Source organism: Mustela lutreola, chromosome 2, assembly GCF_030435805.1.
Source record: "Mustela lutreola isolate mMusLut2 chromosome 2, mMusLut2.pri, whole genome shotgun sequence".
Classification (NCBI taxonomy): Eukaryota; Metazoa; Chordata; class Mammalia; order Carnivora; family Mustelidae; genus Mustela; species Mustela lutreola.
This window is the reverse complement of record NC_081291.1, coordinates 204,152,038-204,176,975: the sequence shown is the minus strand read 5'-3', so window position 1 is coordinate 204,176,975 and position 24,938 is coordinate 204,152,038. Positions and strand designations below refer to the sequence as shown.

At 33.9% G+C, this 24,938-nt stretch overlaps 1 pseudogene; it reads left to right on the top strand.

The window, feature by feature from the left end:
• Positions 1-19,384: 19,384 nt before the first annotated feature.
• On the top strand, positions 19,385-20,091 carry LOC131825678 (cytosolic iron-sulfur assembly component 2A-like; annotated as a pseudogene).
• Positions 20,092-24,938: the final 4,847 nt, after the last annotated feature.

The window sequence follows — 24,938 nt, the reverse complement described above, 5'->3', positions numbered from 1 at the left end:
CAAAAAGAAATTAAACACATCAAAATCAGCAAAGAAGAAGTCAAATTATCACTCTTTGCAGATGATATGATACTATATGTGGAAAACCCGAAGGACTCCACTCCAAAACTACTAGAACTTGTACAGGAATTCAGTAAAGTGTCAGGATTAAAATTAATGCACAGAAATCAGTTGCATTACTATACAACAACAACAAGACAGAAGACAGAAGAAAGAGAAATTAAGGAGTCAGTCCCATTTGCAATTGCACCCAAAACTATAAGATACCTAGGAATAAACCTAACAAAAGAGGTAAAGAATCTATACTCAGAAAACTATAAAGTACTCATGAAAGAAATTGAGGAAGACACAAAGAAATGGAAAAATGTTCCATGCTCATGGATTGGAAGAACAAATATTCTGAAAATGTTTATGCTACTTAAAGTGATCTACACATTTAATGCAATCCTTCTCAAAGCCCCATCCATTTTTTTTCCCAAAGAAATGGAACAAATAGTCTTAAAATTTATATAAAACCAGAAAAGACCTCAAATAGCCAGAGTAATATTGAAAAAGAAAGCCAAAGTTGGTGGCATCACAATTCCAGACTTCAAGCTCTATTACAAAGCTGTCATCATCAAGACAGCATGGTACTGACACAAAAACAGACACACAGATCAGTGGAACAGAATAAAGAGCCCAGAAATAGACCCTCAACTCTATGGTCAACTAATCTTCGACAATGTAGGAAAGAATGTTCAATGGAAAAAAGACAGTCTCTTCCACAAATGGTATTGGGAAAATTGGTCAGTCACATGCAGAAAAATGAAATTGGACTATTTCCTTACACCACACATGAAAGTAGACTCAAAATGGATGAAGGACCTCAATGTGAGAAAGGAATCCATCAAAATCCTTGAGAACACAGGCAGCAACCTCTTTGACCTCAGCCACAGCAACTTTTTCCTAGGAGCATCGCCAAAGGCAAGGGAAGGAAGGGCAAAAATGAACTATTGGGACTTCATCAAGATCAAAACCTTTTGCACAGCAAAGGAAACAGTTAACAAAACCAAAAGACAACTGACAGAATGGGAGAAGATACTTGCAAACAACGTATCACATAAAGGGCTAGTATCCAAAATCTATAAAGAGCTTAGCAAACTCAACATCTGATCAAGAAATGGGCAGAGGACATGAACAGACATTTCTGCATAGAAGACATCCAGATGGCCAACAGACACATGAAAAAGTGTTCCACATCACTCAGCATCAGGGAAATACAAATCAAAACAACAATGAGATACCACTTCACACCAGTCAGAATAGCTAAAATTAACAAGTCAGGAAAGGACAGATGCTGGCGAGGATGTGGAGAAAAGGGAACCCTCCTACACTGTGAGTGGGAATGCAAACTGGTGCAGCTACTCTGGAAAACAGCATGGAGGTTCCTTAAAAAGTTGAGTATAGAACTGCCCTATGACCCAGAAATTGCACTACTGGGTATTAACCCTAAAGATACAAACATAGTGATCTGAAGGGGCATGTGTACCCTAATTTTATAGCAACAATGTCCACAATAGAAAAACTGTGGAGAGAACCTAGATGTCCATCAACAAATGAATGGATAAAGAAGATGTGGTATATATACACAATGCAATACTATGCAGCCGTCAAAATAAATGAAATCTGAGGAAGGGGAGATGCAATGTGGGGGGTTTGGGGGTAGGAAAAGAATAAATAAAACAAGATAGGATCTGGAGGGAGACAAACCATAAGAGACTCTTAATGTCACAGAACAAACTGAGGGTTGCCAGGGGGAGGGGTAGGATGAGGGTGGTGGGATTTTGGACATTGTGGAGGGTATGAGCTATGGTGAGCGCTGTGAGTGTGTAATACTGGTGATTCACAGGTATGTACCCCTGGGGCTAATAGTACATTATAGGTTAATAAAAATATTTTTAAATATTTAAAAAAATCTGTCATAAATACTCAAGAATTTAGAGTGACAAGAAACATATAAATCAAATTAAAAATAAGGATGGCTGGGTGGCTTAGTTGGTTAAGCTGCTGCCTTTAGCTCCTGCATCGGGCTCCTTGCTCAGCAGGGAGCCTATTTCTCTCTCAGCCTCTTCCTGCCACTCTGCTTGCTTGTGCTCACTCTCTGTCTCATTGATAAATAAATAAATAAATAAAATCTTTAAAAATTAATAAAAATAAAAATAGAAGGAAGACATAATGGAAGAAACATCTGTCAACACTAAAACATACTGAAAACCAAAGATTAAAAAAAAAAACAACTATGAAATGCTTTAATTAATTTAACAATTTAGTTAGATTAACATGATAGTTTAAAAATGAGACCTAAGAAAGAAAAAAAATAACAAAAAGTCTGAATGTGAGATTTCATGTGATTTCAACAAATACAGTACATAAAACAAGAAAAGAAAATAAATACCCCATAAATTCATGATTTTTTTTTTTTAATGGTGTAGGAGTAAGGGGGCAAACTTACTTTCTGTGCAGCCACAGTTGAAAATTAATGAAAGAGGATATAGAAGGAACAGGATTTGGAAGAAGGAGAGAAGGGATAGTGATAGAATCTAAATAAGACTATAATCACTTTAAAGATTTCTTTTCTATATACTCCTTAGTTTCTCTCTGAATGGACATTTTACTTTTCTAAGGTTAGCTGTTCCCATAAAAATGAAACTATAAATTTAATAATTCTGTTCACAATCACCCATCTTCAAATGGGAAAAAAGTGTGAAAGTGTCCCGTTAAGGACTATAATGAAAATGACCAGATTCATACCTTAGGAGCCAAAAATCTTTTAAGGTAAAGAGATTATGACATCATGATCTGACCAGCTTGATTTGTGCATTTAATCTTGTTTAGTGACAAAGAATGATACTGAAAAAAAGGAAATTTAACATGATGACCGAACTATAAAAACACAAAATTAGAAGTTGGTAAGAAGGCCAGATATATGCTATTACAATAAATATTAATGGTAGTATTTAGATAATAAAGAAAACAAAAAAGTTATATAGTTATATAAAAGTTATATAGTTATTATAAGGGATAAAATTTAAAAATGACACAAAATTGGAGCACCTGATGCTTAACCGACATCAGACTCTTGGTTTTGGCTCATGTTAAGATCTCAGGGTCATGACATAGAGCCCTGCGTATGACTCCACAATCAGCAGGGAGTTTTCTTGGGATTTTCTCTCTACCTCTGCCCCTCTCCCTATTTACATGTGGTATCTCTCACAATGAATAAATGAAATCTTTAAAAAAAAAAAAAGACATGAAATTAAGGGGTGCCTTGGTGGCTCAGTTGGTTGAGCGACTGTCTTTGGCTCAGGTCATGATCCTATGGTCCTGGAGTGGAGGCCCACATCAGGATCCCTGGTTAGTGGGGGAACCTGCTTCTTTCCTCTCCCTTTGCCTGCTGCTCCGCCTACTTGTGCTTGGTCTCTGTGTCAAATAAATAAAATCTTTAAAAAAATGAAATTAAAAGATAAGGAGATAGAAAATAATTAAAAGTAAATACTAACATATTCAAAGTAGCAGCATAAAATTTTAATGTTTGATTGCTTAAAATAGAACAATGGTAAATGTCCCCTTTCACTAATAACTGTCAAGTATTTGCATGCATAAGACAAAATAGCATCACAATAGTTTTAAAAAGACAGATGAATCAAAAAAAAAGGAAAATCTAAAAAAAGCTGGCAGCATACCTATCTCAGGAATAATCTTTTAGAAAAGAATGTTCTAAAATAAATATATATGTATAAGTTATACAAGACATTTGCGGGTTATCGTGTTTGGCCATATAATGCTTTCTTTAACTAAGCTGCTATGGACTTAGCTAAGTTCTGACTGGAAGAATACTGTGTTAATAAATTTGAGAGCACCAGCTGGAGAGGTTGAGAGTTCTAGGGAATATTGCCTTTTAAATGTGTACAGTATTAGTATCTGAGGAAAAATCACTCTGATAAATTACAGAGTCCAAGGTGTAGGTAAGGAAAGATGCAATCATGTTCTGATTACAATTTGAGGAATGTATGATTAAGATGCTGCTCTAAAATTTTTAGAGCAGTTGTAATATTGTTCTGTAATAAGAATTTTAGAATGATTTAAAGAGAACACAATAGGTAGTCATTCAAAATGTAGCAAGGGTTGGCATTTTGAAGAATACACAGGATAGTTATTTTGCTTTCAGTACAATCAATACCCAAACATTGACTTAAGAATTGCCATCATTCAGCAGAAGAAAAATTTGTGGCTTTGATATTTTGTAGAGTTTATTATGAAGAATTAAAGAAAAACAATTATCATTTTCTTTTATAGCATTATGGAAAGACTATAAATTGACTTCTTTTTGCAAATACCTGAACATTTAGAAAGACACCTGAGAAGTAAGAGGATGTTAAGTGGTAACACTTTTCAAGTGTTGCTTGAGAGAAAATTAATTATGCAGGCTGCAGGAGAGAAAATCATCACTGGGTTTAGTTTGTAGCATAGAAGGATCAATAGAGATTCATAAGACATTGTAGAAAGAGTCCAATCTTGAAGTAAGAAGAGTGCCAGATGAAGAAAAAATAAAAACACTGTGGAATGGCTTCCTTATTTCAAAAGGATAATTCTCATTTTATAGTGACATTAATTTACTGAAATTAAGGACATCCAATACTGGTGATGTAAGCAGTAATGAAAGTGGGGAAATGATCTAAGAAGTGTTATGTGAGTAGACACACACACACACACACACACACACAACTGTATGAAACAGAAAAGTGTTCAGTTAATTGTTGTGAATGCAAGTAAGCGATTTTTTCTTCTCCATGAGTATAATATGTCTTTGCTAGATCTTTGGCAATGACCAATATTTAGATATTAGTGAAGGTTGGCTATCTGTTACAACTTGCTACTAAGTTAAAATAACTCCAAATATGCCATGTTTATACATCTTTATTAAACATGGAGACCCCAAACTATCCTGCAGTCTCCTCTGTATGCTTGATGAATACCCATCTCTCTATCTTTTAGAACATTCTGGATAATAAAAACAAAACTCTGAGCTGTTTTACTCGAAGTGAATGTAACCATACTGATTGTAGGCATAGGGTTTGATTTACTGTCTTTTAGAAATCTGACTATATAAGGACAAAACTGAAAGTACCACATTTTAAGGCTAACCATGGAAGCTCTCCCCGGTCATTACCCTCTTCACATAAGGACACTAAATGTGCCAAAAATATTTATTTCAGTCACTTCACTTATCTTTGTCACCACCAATTCCACTAATGAAAACCCATATCTAAATTTCATTTTACAAATTTGCAAAGCAATGGAGTTAATCAGAAAAAAAAAAAGATAGATGAAGTTATCCTGTAGCCACCTCCCAGAAAGTGACTTTTTTTTTTTTAAGATTTTATTTATTCATTTGAGAGAGAGAGAGGGAGAGAGAGAGAGAGAGAGAGAGACACTACAAGAGGGAGAGAAGCATAGGGAGAGGGAGAAGCAGATTCCCCACTGAACAGGGAGCTTGACAGGACCCCAGGATCATGACCTGAGCATAAGGCAGATGTTCAACCGACTGAGCCACCGAGGCACCCCAAAAGTGACTTTATAATTAAATGCTAGCTGATTCCCCATTGGAGTATGAATTCTGGAATAAGGCAAGTCATGGGCATCTAGATAATAGATCAGATTAACAAACAGTGCCACAATGTCTGAGCTGAAGAAGTCTAACTTACATCCTACCATTGAGCCTGTGGGTTCTGGAGTGCTATTGGCTACTACTGACTTGTTGCTTCTCCTATTGACCATTCAAATTAATACCTGTAATAAATCATGACATGTCTTATTCACACATTTTTTTTTCTTTTCAAGTGTACCTGCATAATGTGCTGCTTAAAAAAAGCTTCAATATTCAGGAAACCTGTATTAGAAAAAAAATGAATGTTTGTTCATCAAGTGCTCTGTTTAATCTCCCATGCAATCCAGATGACCTGAATCTTAGGGTGCTCTCCCTCCTCTTACCACCACTCCAGGTGCTTAGGCCTATAAATAATGCAATTCAAAAATTTACTCTTGAATATCACATAGAATGTGATAACCACTACAATTACAACAACCGTCTTTTCAAGTACTTTCCTTTCTGTGATGCACTATTAGTCATAAAGTTCTCTGCTTATGATTAGTTCCAAAATTTAAACTATGTATTTAAGACTTCTTGTTTTTCAGTTCTAAAAGCTACATGCTTGATATATAAGATATTTTCTTTGATCACAAAAATGTGAAATATATAGAAGATTGATTTAAAATCAAAGTTTCAACATTTTATTAAGATTTTAAATTTTATTTACTTATAGTTGTCATTAAATTTACTCCACCAAAAGTATTTATACTTTTCTGTGTTCTGTCTATAGTATTTGCATGCCTTGTAATTTGAAGCAGAATTGTCCCTATTATTAGTGGGCTTAAAGGAAATTTGATAGAAGAAGCTTAAGGAAATTTATTTAGTATCTGCCATTAGAGATTGAATAATATTTTAAAAACTTATCTAACTTTATTTTACTTAAAATGTTTGTTTTACTCATATTTACTAAAGAGTATTAATTTTCTTCCCAGAGTGCTCTCATCACTGAACTATTTTAAGATTTAACACATAAATCAAAATCCATCTACTTCTCTTTATAAATGTATTTCAAGGATGTATAAATTATTCAGAAATATATATCAAAGTACACATATATACATATCACATCAGATATTTTAATAGATATCTGACATATGCATACACCTGTGTCTATGTATGTACAAATAGCTATACACAGAATTACATTGGCACAAAAGTTGAGGAATATGTTTTTCTTAAATGCACTTTTATTATGTTAAACATAATGACAACCTTTGCTTATAGTAGATGTAGATTCAACTAAATCTCAGTGGTCTGCAATTGCCATCATAAGAGAGTTAATTAAAATATTCCACTGAGAGAAGAAATAATTTTTGAGAGAATAATTTCCAATTTCATATTACTTTTAAAAAGGCAGCTGAGCTCCATTTGCACTGGTATCATGAACTTTATAATTAAGATTTAAGTATTAAAATTACTAAAATATTTTTTAACAAATACTTACCATGGCATAAAATAATAGACTCTAACTTGGTAATATATGACTTGTCAATGTTATGGTTAACACTTTTTTGACCCCCAGAAGAAATCTTAAAGTGATCACTTGATTATACCTCTTTTTTTTTAAAGTTATCCCTGAGTGTTTGCAAATAAATATTCTATTCACCTTTTGAACTCTCTCATAATATATGCTGATAAAAATAAAGCTGTATCATGGTTGGTTTCCTTAAAATATTCACATAAACCTATCAAATAGGAAAGAAATAATTTAAGCCACATGCACAATTAGATGAAAAATTATTCTCTTTAGTGTTGCTTGTTGTATCTACTACCTATAGTTTCTTTACATCAGTGATTGCCACAAGGCTTAGCATTAGTCATGCAATATCTTCTTTTCTAAACAAATTTCAGTTTAAATAAGTCTTAATTACAATGTATTTCTTAAAAGGATATATTGCCATTTTGACATAATTCAGAGATAAACTATAATTTATTGAAATCTTAGTCATGCTGAATACTTTGTCCTAAATTTTATAAATGTATTATTCCAAGTATTTATTATATTAATACTACTAAGACTTGATAATATTATTCCTATTTACAATTACAGAACTTCAAACTTGAAAATGTCTAATTAGGTGGCTCAGTGGGTTAAAGCCTCTGCCTTCGGCTCAGGTCATGATCTCAGGGTCCTTGGATCGAGCCCCACGTTGGGCTCTCTGCTCAGCAGGGAGCCTGCTTTCCCCTTTCTCTGCCTGCCTCTCTGCCTACTTGTGATCTCTGTCTGTCAAATAAATAAATAAATAAAATCTTTAAAAAAAATGTCTAATTAGTTTGAAGATATGAGTTTCATCCCATATAGATGTGGAACCACATAAGTGACAGCCAGGCTGTACTGTATTAAGATCATTGACTTTATAGATAATAAATTTACCTTATATTCCTACATTTGTAAATGTAAATAATTTTCACCATATAGATAGTGTGAAACAGCATACTCAGAAATCTATAACTGCTTTATGCTTGGTCTATTATGTTATTGACATAAGTACCATGTTTGTAAACCTAGAAATCTCAACGTATGTGCTGTGATGAGATGTTTATGTGGGAGGGAGGCACTGGAAAGGTTGAAGGGTAGACAGTTTCTTGTTGTTTATTGTTTTGTTGTGTTATAAAGTGGTCCAGGAGTTGAGAATTATCTGCTATATATCTGTCTTTATAAGACAAATTATATCATATTATGTGGAGATCAAAATAAAGCACAAGTCCATAGGTGAGAAGAGAGTTTGTAACTAAGAAAAAACTTTAAGGGAAAATTTGTTTCTATCTCATTTAAATCATAGTTGTGTGCCTATGACTCACATCTGTAGGCTTACTCAACGTTACACTAAATTTGGCCCTGTAGTTTTCAAGAGATATTAATAATAAACCTTGCAATTGTGTTGTTCAGGGGCTTCGTTTTGAGCCTTACAAAGTAGTTGTAATAATGGCAACATCCTAGGCAATAATAAAAAATTTTAATGTAAAAATAATAATTACAACAATATCAACTAAGTTTTATATATTTCTAGCTTTTTATTTAAGATTTATTTATTTGAGAGACAGAGAGCATCAGTGGGAGAGAGCGAAGCTCAAGCAGATTCCATGCTGAACATGGACCTTCTGTGGGGCACAGTCCCATGACCCTGAGACCATGACCTGAGCTGAAACCAAGAGTCAGATGCTTAACCAACTGCACCATGCAGGCATCCCTTTTCTAGCTTTTTTACTATCTGATTCTCAAAATGAAAGTATGAAAAAAGCAGATGAAACTATTAGTTCTGGCCATAGTTTTTTTTTAATAAAGGTTTTATATTTATTTATACCATATTAAATTTTCAAAAATTATACATATACATATGAATGGCAAAGTTAACATGCATACACAGAAAGAACACCTGTGTCAAAAAATATAACATTTCCTGTACCCCAAAGGCTCATGGATGTCCTTGTCAAATTGTTACTCCTTTCCTATCTATCTCTCAAAGGTAAACAAATCCTAATTTCTGTTTTTCTTAGCTTTATAATATTTTGATATTTATTTTCACTTGTTGATTAACAATTTTGGTTGTCTCTAATTTGAGCTGCCATTTCTAAAAGCTATGAACATTTTTCTTGCCTTTCATATAGATCTGTGTGCATTTCCACTGGATTCTTAGCTTATGTTGAAAATCTAAAGCATAGAGTGTGCATACATTGAGCTTCAATAGAAATTCTTTGTAGTTATAAAATAATTATAGCAGTATGTACTACTATCCTTTGTGGTAAAGAGTTGCAGTTGCTTAACGTCCTTGTCAATAATTAACAGGATCAGTTATTCTCCCATTTATGTGAGGCATCTCATTACAATATTTTTAAATTTATTATTGAAATATAGTTGACATACGATGTTATATTAATTTCAGGTGTAGAACCTACTGATTTGATAATTCTATACTTAATGCTCACCACAATAAGTGTATTCACCATCTGTCAACATATTACATTACTACAATATTACCGACTGTATTCCTTATGTTGTACTTATCATGACAATATTTTTTTAAAAACTTCTAATTTTTTAATACTTTTAGATTTGCTGAAAGTTTAAAAGGTAGCATGTAGATAGTGTGCTACTCAAGTTTTCCCAATATAACATTAATTGTGATCTATTTGTTAAAACTGGGATAGCACTGATACAATGATATGAACAACAGAGTTTGTTCATATTTCACCAGTTTTTCCATGCATGCATTTTCTTGATTTAGGGTTCTAATTTACAATACTATACTGCATTGGCTCTTCATGCTTCCTCAGTTTCCTTTACATTTTGTGGATTCACACTTGCCTTATTTTTTATTACTTTGAGAGAATAGAAGAGCATTAGTGATGAAACTTTGGGTGAATGTGCTGTTTTCTTATGATTCTCCTGGAACTATGGGGAACAATAAACAAACTTTATTCTCAGACCTCCAGCTTCCAGAAGTGTAAGAAAATACATTTCTATTGTTTAAACCAACCAGTCTGTGGTAGTTTGTGAAGGAAGTCCTAGCAAATGAATACAGATTTCATCTAGAAAGAGATGCCTTTTCTTCCCAATTCTTTATTCATTTACTTATGTCAAAATAGAGTAATATATATTTATTGTATTCTTGAGGTTAAAATCTAATACTTTCATTAATATTGTCTCACCAATTATTCTCATTTTGGCCTTTGGTAACTCTACAGGTTTTATCCCTATGTCCCTCTGGTGTGTTCCTTTATCTTTATATTTTGAGAGCATTTTTTTTTTTTTGGTACTATAAAATGATTGAAACTCACCTTGTATGCCCAATCTCTACAAATAGAGTCTTGGCTGCTTTTATTGTAGAATGGTATTTAGAAACCAAGCTATAAGATTTGAGTGTGTTCATTTCTACTGAGTCATTATTGTTTCTAGATGTACTTAGTGAACAAAGATAGGAAATCCATATTTACAAAATAAACCACATATACTGAAATATGTATCATTAGTTCTTTATCTCTCTGTATGTTTCTGTGTTTAAACATAATGTATGTGTGTATAAATATCTATACACACTTTTGAATATATAGACATTGTAATAACTAATGTTTTTGAAAATTATAGCATATGTTCATTCTAGATATATTTTCATTGATTGAAAATTCTCATCTCCCTGATTCTTTGTTTATCTGATAATCTTTGGATGCAAGACATTGTGAATTTTACCTTTATTGGTGCTGGTTATTTTTATATATCTCAAAAACTTTTGAGTTTCTAGAAGAAATAATATCCTCAGTTAATATACTCAGAATTTATTCATCCTTTCTGATATACTTTTGTTATTGTTTTTGTTGGTATTGGTGTTTTAAGGAACAGTCAGTGCAATTCTCATTCTAAGGTTTAGTAGTCCCTGCTACCTAGATAAGACTTACTTAAGTATTCCACCTAATGCCCCATGAATTATGAGATTTTCCAGCCTGGATGGAGAGAGCAAACACAACACTGCTAAAGCACTGGGCATTGTTTGTTTTAATCCTTTCAGTGGTCATTTGCAAAAATATCCAAATGAACAATTAAGAAAAAATGTATGCATTAATGGTTGTAACATAATAGCATGGATAAATTACTTCCAGAAGATAGAAACAGCTGCAGCATAAACAACTTATTTGTTCCCAGTCAATGACCTTTTCCTTTGTATTTAATATAGTCAACTTTAGCATTGCCTTGACACCCTGGATCCCCACTGAGCTGCATCATGTTGGCAATTCTACCCCCTGCAACCAAACTCAAGGGGAACAACACAAGCTTTCAATAGGCTAATCAAAGCCACTTCCATGCTCTCTAGGAGGGCAAATTAAGTTGATTATTTTTATTGCTCAAATGCAAATGCTGTTGCACTAAAAATTTAAGATATAAAATGCATAGGTTGTATTCAGTCTCAGCATTTTAATATATTTTTGTAGAAAAACCCACACAGTGCTTTTAAATTTACACATAATTATAGAGAATTATATCATTAAATAGTAGTGCTATTATGCAAAAGAAATATGTTAAGTGACTATGGACAGTTTTTTTTTTCCCATTTTTTAGAATGCTATTAGATATTGTTTTAACAGTTTATATAATTTCTCATGGAGTTTTAAAAACATAGAGTGGAAGTGTCAGTAGAAAAACACATGATTTAAAATGGAAATAGTACCATTTCAGTTATTTCAGTGAATGTTTCTTTAGTAATCAAGTAAACACACTCATTCATGTGCTAGAAAGCTAATATTCAAATAATGCACATCGACATTACAGTTGTACTTCACAGAACCTTTTTTTTTTAATTTTAATTTTGGTATAGCTAACATACAGTGTTATATTAGCTTCAGGTGTATGATATAGTGATTCAACAATTCTAAGCATCATTACTCAGTTCTCATCATAATAATTGTGCTCCTGATCCTTTTCATATATTCCACCCATCCTCCTACATACCCATCCTCTGATATGCTTGATTTTAAAGGAGTACCTTCAGTTAAAGGTTTTTGTTGTTGTTGTTGTTGTTGTTGTTTTCCCAACAAGAACACCTTTTTACTTGAAGCATACTTCAGAATACATAGTTCTAAAAGATATATCTAAAACATTCCGTCCAAGAAAAATAGAATCCACATTTTTTTTAAGTATCCACTGAAGAATCTCCTGGTCAAATCACATAAAAAAAAAAAAAAAAGACATAACAAATAATACAACTTTAAGAATTCTAAAAACCTTATTCTAAAAGTAGAACCCCCTTGAATGAAGGCGATTTAAACATGCACATAAACATGGTGTAAAGCTTCTGAAGGGAAAGGAAACATCACAATTAAAGGTTTTACTTAGAGTATCCCAACATGAGAAAAAAGGATAGAAGAATAGTTACTTCATTTTAAATTACAATCTGATGAGGTAGTTGGGGGGTCCCGTACAAAAGAGGCAATGTTGAAATATGAACTCGATTACTAGTTGTTTGCTTGATATACTATAAATTGTACTTTCTGCCTGCAATATGGACTCTTAGAGTTTTACAAGGAAAGTTTCAGGAGTACCTGCAAAAGAAAAGGCAGAGAGTGCATGGTCATGGGTGGGGGTGGCAGGCAATCACAGACACAGAGAGGACACATGGGGCCTGGTCTTCCAGGTATTTCACTGTTTTAGAGCTCTTCAGGTCTGGTGGGTGGAATGTTCCAGTAATTGTTAATGCCTCAAGAAAATGCAATAAGAAATCATTTTGGGGGTCTATAGTTCAACAAGACCACTCACTGACAACTTCCTAGCTAATTACACCCTGTTTTATTTTGTCTCTTCTAACACCTTATAAAACTCATTCTTGTGCAAAATCCTTTGGGAAGAGTGCCCTACTAATGTTAGGCACTATACTCCCCCAATCCAAGAACTATTTTTCCTTGAATAAATAATATCAAACTTCATTAAATAACAATTATACTCTATTTTCCTTTTTTTTTAAGATTTTATTTATTTATTTGACAGACAGAGATCACAAGTAGGCAGAGAGACAGGCAGAGAGAGAGGGGGAAGCAGGCTCCCTGCCAAGCAGAGGGCCTGATGTTGGGCTCAATCCCAGGACCCTGAGACCATGACCTGAGCTGAATGCAGAGGCTTAACCCACTGAGCCACCAAGGTGCCCCTATACTCTATTTTCCAAAAGAAACACCACCACATAAATAACCATTTAGTATAGATACATATATGGAACATATGGTGTGATTAATTTTCATAAAAATGTTATTTTATGTATTTAAAAATAGATGTGGAATAAGAATTTATTCAGAAATTAGATTTTTTACTTTATAAAGTTTAGAAATTCTAAACTAGAAATTTTAGAAATTCTAAAATTTAGATGGTTTTCTAATTGTTGCTATGAAAAAGACAATCATAATGTCTATACCTATAGATTTATCTACAAATAAAAAAGACCATTATTACAATATTATAGGAGACCAGAATACATACATACCTTGTTTTATTGCAATTTACTTTGCTGAGCTTCAAAGATAATATATTTTTAACAAATTGAGTTTGTTGCAACTTTGCATCTAGGGAAGTCAATTGGTGCCATTTTTCTAACAGCATTTGCTCACATGTCTCTGTATCACATTTTGGTAATTGTCACAATATTTCAAACTCTTCCATTATTATTATATTTGTTATGGTGATCTGTGATCAGTAATGTTTGATATTACTCTTATAAATGTTTTGAGGGTCCATGAACCACACCCATATAAGACAGCAAAATTAATTGATAAATGTGTGTGTTCCAGCCGCTCCACTAACTGGCCCTTCTCAGGCTTCCCTACTTCCTGAAACAAAATAATATGGAAATTTGGCCAATTAATAACATTATACTGGCCCCTACATGTTCAAGTGAAAGGAATTGTCTCTCAGGACTCAATTTAAATCAAGAGCTAGAAATGATTAAGCTTAGTGAGGAAGGTATGTTGAACGTTCAGACAGGCCAAAAGCTAAGCCTCCTGAGCCAGTTAGCCAATATATGAATGCAAAGGAAAAGGTCTTGAAGGAAATGAAAAGTGCTACTTCAATGAACATGTGAATGGTAAGAAAGCAAAACAGCCTTATTGCTGAAATGGGGAAAGTTTTAGTAGTCTGGATAGAAGATAAAATCAGTCACAATGGGGCACCTGGGTGGCTCAGTGGGTTAAGCCTCTGCCTTCGGCTCAGGTCATGATCTCAGGGTCCTGGGATCGAGCCCCACATCGGGTTCTCTGCTCAGTGGAGAGCCTGCTTCCCCCCCTCTCTCTGTCTGCCTCTCTGCCTGCTGGTGATCTCTGTCTGTCAATTAAATAAATAAAATCTTAAAAAAAAAAATCAGTCTCCCTGATATGAGGAAGTGGTGATACAACATGGAGGCTTAAGTGGGTAGAAGAAGAATAAATGAAACAAGATGGGATTGGGAGGGAGACAAACCATAAGTGACTCTTAATCTCACAAAACAAACTGAGGGTTGCCGGGGGGAGGGGGTTTGGGAGAAGGGGTTGGGATTATGGACATTGGGGAGGGCATGTGATTTGGTGAGTGCTGTGAAGTGTGTAAACCTGGTGATTCACAGACCTGTACCCCTGGGGATAAAAATATATGTTTATAAAAAATTAAAAAAAAAAAAATTAAAAAAAAAAAATCAGTCACAATAATCCTTAATATTCCTTACCCAAAGCCTAATCCAGAGCAGGACCCTAGAACTCTTGAATTCTATGAGGGATGAGAGGGGAAAGAGATGCAAAAGAGATGTTGAAGTTAGCAGAGATTGTTTCACTATGTTCAAGGAAAGAAGCATCTCCACAACATAAAAATGCAAGGTGAAGTAGCAAGTGCAGAATCTGCCCTGAGTTATCCAGAAATTCTGGGTAAGATAATTAATAAAGACAGCACTACACAACAGATTTTCAATATAGTTGAAAAAGCCATTAATAAGAGGAAGATGTCATCTAGGATTTTCTTAGCTAGAAAGGAGAAATTTAATACCTGGCTTCAAAGGATAGGCTAACTTTCTAGAGGCTTCAAGTTTTAGGTGAAGTTAATGCTCATATACCATTCCAAAAAACCTAGGGCCCTTCAGAATGATACTCAATAATTCCACCTATGTTCTAGAAATGGAACAACAAAGTCTGGATGACAGTACATCTATTTACAACACAGTTTACTAAATATATTAAGCTCACTGTTAAGAACTGCTTAGAAAAAAAAAAAGAAGATTCTTTTCAAAAGATTACTGCTCATTGATAGTATACCTGGTCACACAAGATCACTGATGGAGATATACAAGACTAATGTTGTTTTAGTACCTACTAACACAATATTCATTCTGCAACCCAAGGAGCCAGGAGTCATTTTTGACTTGCTGTATTATTATTTAAGAAATGCATATCATAAAGCTCTAGCTGCTAGAAACAATTTCTCTGATGGGTTTAGGCAAAGTACATTTAAAACCTTGTGGAAAGGATTCACCATTAAAATGTCATGTGGTTCATGTGCAGAGATGTAAATATCAACATTAACAAGAGCTTGGAAAAAGTTGATTCCCACCTACATGGGTGGCTTTGAGTGGTTCAAGACTTGCATAGAGGAAGTAACCACTGATGTAATGGAAATAGCAAGAAGCTAGAATTAGAAGTGGAGCATAAAGATGAAATTGCTGCAATTTCATGATAAACCTTGAAAAAATGAGGAGTTACTTCTTATGGATGAGCAAAGAAAACAGTTTCTTGTGATAGAATCTATACCTAATGAAGATGCAGTGAAGAATGTTGAAATGTTGACAAGGATTTAGAATACTTCATAAACTTAATTGATAAAGCAGTGGCAGGGTTTGAGAGGAAGGATTCTAGTTTTTTAAAAAAAAAAAGATCTGTTGTAGATAAATTGCTATCAAATAGTACTATATGCTACAGAGAATTGTTTGTAAAATAATCAATGGATGTGGCAAACTTCATTGTTGTCTTAAGGAATTGCTTCATCTATCCCCAAGTTCAGCAGTCACTGTCACCATCACCATCAGGGCAAGACCTTCCACTATCAAAAAGTCTATGACCCTGGGCACCTGGATGGTTTAGTCAGTTAAGCGTCTGCCTTCAGCTCCAGTCATGATTCTGGGGTCCTGGGATCAAACCCCACACTGGGTTCCCTGCTCAGCCCGCATTGGATTCCCTGCTCAGTGGGCAGCCTGCTTCTCCCTCTGCCTTTACTGTTCCCACCTCTCATTTTATCAAATAAATATCTTAAAAAAATAGATTATGACTCAATGAAAGCTCATATGATGGTTAGCACTTTTAATAAGAAATTATTTTAATTAAGAAATGCATATTATTTATTTAGACATAATGCTATACATGCTGAATAGATTACAGTACTATATAAACATAACTTTTATATGTGCAGGGAAACCAAAAAATATTTTTTTTTTCATTTGACTCACTTTCTTATATTTGCTTTATTAGAGTGGTCAGGAACTAATCCCACAATATCTCCAAAGTATGTGTGTATGTCACTCAAAAATATGTCCTTTTGGCATAAAGATTATGCTGAATAGATTATTTTAAGAAAGAGCAGACACACAAAAAATTCTGAAGATAACCCATGATTTCTTTATTTGAGGGAAATTTTTATTTATAAGGGAAATCTCCACTTGTGAAGGTGTCTCTCTCGGTACCAGGTGGATGAGAATGACTTCATTATAAGAAATTTATCAATGGAGAAGACACTTGACAAATCTATCAAATTGTTTACCACACTTTGCCCTATCACCTTCCCACAAATAGCCTTACCCACCCAGGAGCCCCAAATCTCTTTTCTTTAGTTGACAATAATATATAAGCCTAAGATCTAAACACCCTTTAGAATTACAAATCTCTGAGTTTCTCTCATGCATGTATAAGATATACATGTTAACTCACTTGTTTGTTTTTCTCTTTTAATCTCTTGTAGCAGAGACCCAGTTAAGAACCTAGAAGGATAAAAGCAAAATTTTCTTTTTTTTTTCTTTTTTCCCTTTACAACATCCAATTACTTCGAGAAAGGTCTGTTTTCTTTCACATTGTTAAACGAAATTCAACTGAGTAAATTTGAAGATTTAATTGACTGTATTCAACAATTCACAAATAAAAGAATATCCAGTCTAGGAAGTAGAAAGAAGCTCCAAGAACCTGTACAAAATATGTTTTTAAAGCAGAAGGTGGGTGGAGCAGGGAGTCATAAAGAAAGGATTATATCAAGTAAGGTCAACTTCTTTGGGGGAAGGGATGTCTATCAGACAGATTACCCCACCAGTGCAGATCAGATAATTTCAGAAAAAAGCCAAATCCTTAGGAATGGCTGAAATTGGGCACATGGGTGGCTCAACTGTTAAGCAGCTGCCTTCAGCTCAACTCATGATCCCAGTGTCCTGGGATAGAGTCCTGCATTGGGCTTCCTGCTTAGGGGGAAGCCTGCTTCTCCCTCTCTCACTCCCCCTGCTTGTGTTCCCTGTTCCCTTGTGTTTGTATCTGTAAAATAAATAAATAAAATCTTAAAAAAAAACAAAAAAACAAAAAAACAAACGGAATGGCTGACATTGCAGCCAAGCCTTGGTTTGCTGAGGTCAGGGCAAGAGGTTCTATTCTCAACCTGTTGTTTCTTTTTTGACGAGGTACTCCGAGTTGCTTCCTTTCTTTCCAAAGTTTTATTTTTTATGTATTCCTAAGTTGCTCAAATAGCAACGATTGACTAATTTCAATAGAACAATGTACACATTATTTACATAGAGAAAGGCACCTCATATGAACAGACTCATGGACCTTAACAATTTTATGTCATTCTTAATTGACTGGTAGGAAAGCCACACATTCGTCAAAGTTCTCTTGCTATGACATCTTTCCTTAATTTCTAATAAACATTTTTTGTTAATTTATTAGAGTTCTTGATAAGCATTTCAGAATTTTATAAGCTAGTTATGATTTACTTCTCTAGAACACATTTATTGGGTGGGAATGAGAGAATACAATGTTTTTTACTTTCTAAAATTCAAAAAGGCAAAACTACAAGGTGTGCTTTCTCAGGATCTTGACAGTTCTTGTAAACTGTAGAAACTGTTTTTTTTTTCTTTTGTTACTTACTTCATAAGAACTCAAATACTTAGATTGTCAATAACAGTCTTAAATAAAAGAAAAAGCAATAGACTGATGCTAACATTAAGTGGAAATGATGACATATATTTGAAATATGTCATAAATAAATCAATCTTTCCCACACATAGAATAAACAAAGATGAATGAAGGAGCAGAAATTATGGAGAATTATCAGAGATTACTATAAATAAGAAAAACGGTAAAGTGGGCATTTGATGACCGCATTACACAGTAAGAGAGAAAATATTCCTCTCTTCTGGAGTTTTACTGGGAAATTTATCAGTGACCTTCAAAAATCCTTTCAGATATCATGTAGATTGAATTTATATGAATGCCAAGAACTACAGATTTTATGGCCATCTAAGAATGTCACTTCTGATTCTCTCTTTCCTAAGAAGGGCACATGAAGAGATGAGCACTGGGTGTTATATGCAACTGATGAATTACTGAACTCTACATCTGAAACGAATGATGTTTTATATTTTGGCTAATTGAATTAATTTTAAAAAAGAAAAGAGAAAGATTCTCTCATTCTCCCTCTAATCTGCTTCTACTCTCCTTCTCTCTCCAAGAAAAATAAAATTAAAAAGCAATTACCTATTATAAATAAATAAATAAATAATAAATGGTATACGTATTCTTCACTAAATTCCAACTTAGAAAAATATTTTTATTTTATGTAATAATGGTGAATTAAAACTCAGTAAATCTGTTTCCTTGACTATTAAAATTAGTTGATAATACTAGAATTAGACTTCAAACTAAAAATTAACAGTATATTTAAAAGAACACTGTAAATTAAAAAGCATGTTACTGCTTAGTTATTTAATAATTTAGGAGAGGAAAGTAATTTTCTCTCTATCCTTCTGAATGCTTGGCTGAGATTCTTGTAATGAAAGATTAGCAAGAGAAAGAGAGGTTTGTTAACATGTATATCTCATGTATACATGGTAAATACCCACAGAAAAATGTGTAACTCTCTGAGATTTTCTAAACCACCAGCTTAAATACCATATTCAAGAGAGCAAGTGGTGGCTCAGGTGGGACAGTTGCCAGGGATTCTGGGGCATGAGGATGGAGCAGGTATCCTGGCTGTTCTCCTGGACCCTGAGCACAGTCCCCTGGCTCTCCTACCTCTTTAAGTGGAGAGATGTCTGACAGACCCAGATCATGGAAGAGAAAGTGCTAGCGATTATGATTTGATTAAATCTAGGACCCAGAGAAGCCTAATACTTTAGAAGAACTCGAAGTGGTATTGGAAAGAAGTATGGAGTTTCAGGAATTGACTATTTGGCTATTACCAGGTTCAGGTCAATAGTACCTCATGCAATTGGCAACCCTTAGTAGACTGTGCTTAAGAGTAAAACCTCAGTGGTTTTTACCATTTAAAGATAAGTTGGGGGGCACCTGGGTGGCTCAATTGGTTAAACCACTGCCTTCGGCTCAGGTCATGATCCTGGAGTCTTGGGATCAAGCACACATCAGGCTCCCTGCTAAGTAGGGAGTCTGCTTCTCTCTCTGACTCTCCCCTCTCATGTTCTCTCTCATTCTCTCTCTCTCTCAAATAAATAAATAAAAATATTTTTTAAAAAGTTTAAAAAGAAGCTAAGTTGGAAATCTGCATTTCTGAAAGAATCCACTTAGCAGAGGAAGACATCAACAGGTAGATAAATGACAAGAGTGGCACTGCAATGGAAAACCCCAGTATATGAGAAATCATGGACTAGCGTATCCTTGAACCTAATAGCTCTATTAAGAGCCACTTAACTTTAATTGTTTGATATATTTGTTTAAATTCTTTGTAAAATATAAGACTCATGTTTAATACATAGATGATTTGTATCTCAAAGCATTTTCTTAACAGATGATTTCCAAGTAAGATTTAATTATAGGTATTACCTGTTTGGTTCCGTTATAACAATCTCAGGATTTGTAACACTTAAATTACCAGACAGAAAAATATTTTCTAGTTATTATGTGTCAGATGAGTTGTTATTTTTCTGACACATCTTCTGATACAATTACTTTCCATGTCAAATATTTACTGTGCTCAAATGTATTCAGTTTAAATCATTACTCTGTAAGCAAGAGATGATTCCTATAATAAATGCATACATACATACCATATTCAGCTAAAGACAAAAGAGAAAAGGATGTCCTTATCAGAAAATGTAAGGTAAAAAACAGCAAGTTTAGCTATGCAGACTTTTCTATGCCTTTTCTATTGATAATGGTCTCATGTGATTTAGAACCATCTTTCCCCTCCTGTTACAGATAGGAAGACATGTTTACAAAGACACATCCTCTATAAATATAAATTTTCTGTATACAAGGGATGATGATGTCTACTCTTGTTTCAGAGCTTCTCCTGTGTCTACTGTTTCTCAGATCAGTTCAAAATAACCCTTATACCAAAGAGGTATATTTTGGAATGAAACATTCTACTACCCTTCATAATATTAACATTTAGGTAAAGAAAAATATAGCTATTCTTTTCAAAATATTGGAAAGAATTAATTATCAAAATATGCTCACAGAGCAAGGAGATAGCAACATCTGTGCATAACCCTTAAGAAAATCCACACAACTTTAAAAACCGCTGCTGTACAATTTTGCAAAATAAGAAATGACATAAGCAACATGAATTAGGAAAATTCAAAAGTGATTTTTATTAAAAAATATTTTCTCAATTGAATGTAAGTTGAGATCTGCAAAATCATGAAAATAAAGCTGTTATCAAATTTCAAAGGTTTTATTAAAAAATTCAAAGATTTCATAAAATTGTATTTGTTTATCCAGGCTCTAACTAGAAGAGGCATTTGACAACTGCTTATTGTAGATTTTCCTGTTTAATCTAATCAAACAGCATGTCTTGAATTCTAAATTTTAACTTTCCATAAAGTTCTCTATTCTTTTTTCAGGTTAGAATACTACTTATAGGAACATAATGTTCTTTCCCTGGGAAATTAGATATATATCTTCTCTAAAAATTTAGTAGGGAGCAGTGTTCTATCAGGATGGTACATCTTCTTGCTGTATTATTCTATTTCTCGCTGAGATAGTGGCATGTGTCTGAATGGCCACACTTGGGTTCCCTGCTGCCATTACAAATGAGTATGAAGCCATTTCCCTGGCGGAAATAGCTCTAAGACTGACATTTCATTATAATGGAAGAGAGTTGGTATTCCTCCAAATACAATGCCACTAAATGCTTCCCTACATCCCCACTTTTCCGATTAAGAATCTCAAGGAGGATAAGAACTGAAATGCAGGGGTGCCTGGGTGGCTCAGTGGGTTAAAGCCTCTGCCTTCGGCTCAGTTCATGGTCCCAGGACCCTGGGATTGAGCCCCACATTGGGCTCTCTGCTCAGCGGAGATCCTGCTTCCTCCTCTCTCTCTGCCTGCCTCTCTGCCTGCTTGTGATCTCTGTCTGTCAAATAAATAAATAAAATCTTAAAAAAAAAAAAAGAACTGAAATGCAGCTTACACTAATGTAGGACCATCCCATTTGTAATTGTAACTTTTTATATAATTACATCTAAACCCTAATGGCCTTCATACCTAATATTCATCAACCTTACAATATTTGTCAAAGATCCAAAATAGTGCAGGATTTTTAAATTAAAAATTTAATTCAAACTAATATTTTTTTCTTAGTTATAATTTATTCACCTCTGGCTGACATTAGATGAGAGTACATTTTTTGGATAATGAAAATTAATTTGCTAATTTAAGAAAAAAAAAATGTCTGCAACCATTTGACCTCACAAGCTTGTCTTTCTAAATTAATTCTTCTATTATTTGTTTGTTTGTTTGTTTGTTTGTTTGTTTTTAAGTAGGCTCCATGCCCAGCATGGAGCTCAACACAGGGCTTGAACTCAGGACCTTGAGTTCAAGACCTGGGGTGATCAAGAGTGGGACACTTAACCCACTGAGCCACCTCTTTTAATCAAGTACTCATATATTCTACTAAGAATGAATGACTCTGTCTTTGACTTTTGTAGATGCATATGTTGTTTTAATAAATGTAGTTTCATTTGTAATAGTACAATGAGAAAGTAGATACTGTATTTTTTTCCAATTGCCAGAAATTGGAAGTCTCACAGTATGGAAAACTAAAATTATTTTCTTGATCCTGTTTAGCAGACACATCATGAAACAAAATACTTTTCCTTCATAATTTTTCTAGTGGAACTTAATTGTCCCCCCACCCACTTTCTTTCTTTCTTTTTTTTCTTTTGATGGTTTTGGCAATGTAAAATTTATTTATTCTTTCCTCTATTTGGTCAGTAATTCTTACATGCTTATCTGACTAGCTACTACACAAAATAATTAAAAAAGAAGCCGTGAGTCCTAAAAATTCTACCATCAGTTAATATTTGTCGATTCTATTCTAATAATGAATAACAAGAAATATATTTGAAAATAACCAAATGAGTGTCGAAGGTAGGTATCTAAACATTTGACAAAGTTTATCTGTTAAAACATTTCATCAAGGGGTGCCTGGGTGGCCTCAGTCTGTTGAGCATCTGCCTTCCGCTCAGGTCATGGTCTCAAGGGTCCTGGGATATAGCACCATGTCTGGCTCCCTGCTCACCAGGGAGTCTACTTCTCCCTCTCCTCCCCACTAATGCTCTCTCTTTCAACCTATGTCTCACTTTCAAATCAATAAATAAAATCTTTAAAAAAAATCCACATTTCATCAAACTCATCATATGTCTACTTTTAAATTGTTATTTATAAAACCAAGGTATAATTGAAAAAAATAAATCTGTATAATGAATATAACTCATTTTCAATCCTCTCTTATTTTAAGTCTGTATGCTTTAAAACAGAAGTGACAGTATTCACAGAATTTTAGAAAAAAAACAAATAAACAAACAACCATTGAATTACATTCTTGGTTAAACAGAATTTCTTCAGAGAGCTTTAAAAAATTATAAAATTTAAAATTGATAATTTAATGGTTTTGAAAATTATTTTACCTAAACAGCTATGTGCAGCTTAGCCATGAAATTATATTAAATTTGGGTTAGTATCTGACTCTGGTTTTACTTGATTCTCAATTACTTATCCTGCTTGTGCATCAAGGGTTGATGCAAGATCAAGGTTTGTTTCTGTTTCACAGATTTGGTGAAAATTTTCTATTTATTATCTTAAATTAAATTCCATAAAACATTGAGAATTAAAACATTTTATTTCTTTGCTAAATATATATCTACATATTAAGCAATAGATATAAAAAGAAGTAATTTGAACAGTCTTGCCTTCCTCTTCTCACTGGATAACTTACATAGTAGAATGAGCATTTTTTTCTAAGCTTCAGTGAATTGCCATAGGCTTTCTAAGGTTGGGTCAACTTCTAATATGTTATTCTGTGAATTTTAATTGTCATGAAACATCTTTGAGAATTTCCTCCATGTTAAATTTGACTGACCTCACTTATCCTGAAACATCTTTATCCTTTTTGTCACAGTTTCCTCTTTTTTTAAATAGATTTTATTTGTTTATTTGACAGAGATCACAAGTAGGCAGAGAGGCAGGCAGAGAGAGAGAGGAAGGGAAGCAGGCTCCCTGCTCGGGGCTTGATCCCAGGACCCTGTGATCAAGTGGGTTAAAACCCACTGAGCTGCCCAGGTGCCCCAAGAGTTTCCTCATTTTTTTTTTTTTTTTTTTTTGATAAATTCACCTTTACTAAAATTCCCTGACTGCATATCTCAAGCCTCTGAAACCATGGCAGTGTCAACATTCCCCTGGCTATCCATCTCTTCTAGAACTCCATTTATATTACGTTTGAACTGAACTCCCAGCATTGGCTTTTTACTTTACTGAACTTTTGTTGGTCAATTCCTTCTTTCTGTTGCCCATCTTATAAAATGTCACTTGGCTTTATCACTAGGAGAAAGACAGCAACACAACTACATGCTTCTTGTCTGCATGGACTGAACAAAAGATGGGAAGTGACCACCGCCATCAGACTTCAAAGTATACAAATGTAACTGATTATGATGAATAAATCACTTATATGATGATTTGTGAACTGAAGAAATAGCTGTGAAGTTTGTACTTAATTGCAATCAATCACAGTTAATATACCTGAGTACCAAATGTGAATCAGATTTTTGGAAGGACTGATTTTAACTAACAAGGGTAAGTAGCATTTGTGAACCTCAGAACCATGCAAAACGAGGACAGCATCATCCATAGCTTCAGATAGAAACAATTTTAAAAATCTGAATATACATTTTCTTTGTGTTTTGTGTATCCTGAAAAATGATCCCCAGACAACAACTAAATATGTCGTATTTCTTCCATTTAATCAAAAAGGGGTTTTGGGGACAATCAATATTTTTCTTCGTCTCTCTAATCCTCACCCCACATGTATTATTGTGTACATTTACAATGACATATACAAGGAGACTTAAGTTTCAAGGCAAGTTTATCGTGTGGTAATCTTCTTAGTTATCCTTATGGATATTTGAAATCTGTACCTATACTTGTTTATTTCTTATAAACGCTCACAGATCCTGTACTTCCTTTTTGGTGTTCCACAAGCAAAACAACAAATGCATTTGATTCTGGAACACTTTGGGCACACTTTTTTCAATGTCTAGATATTCGTCAATGC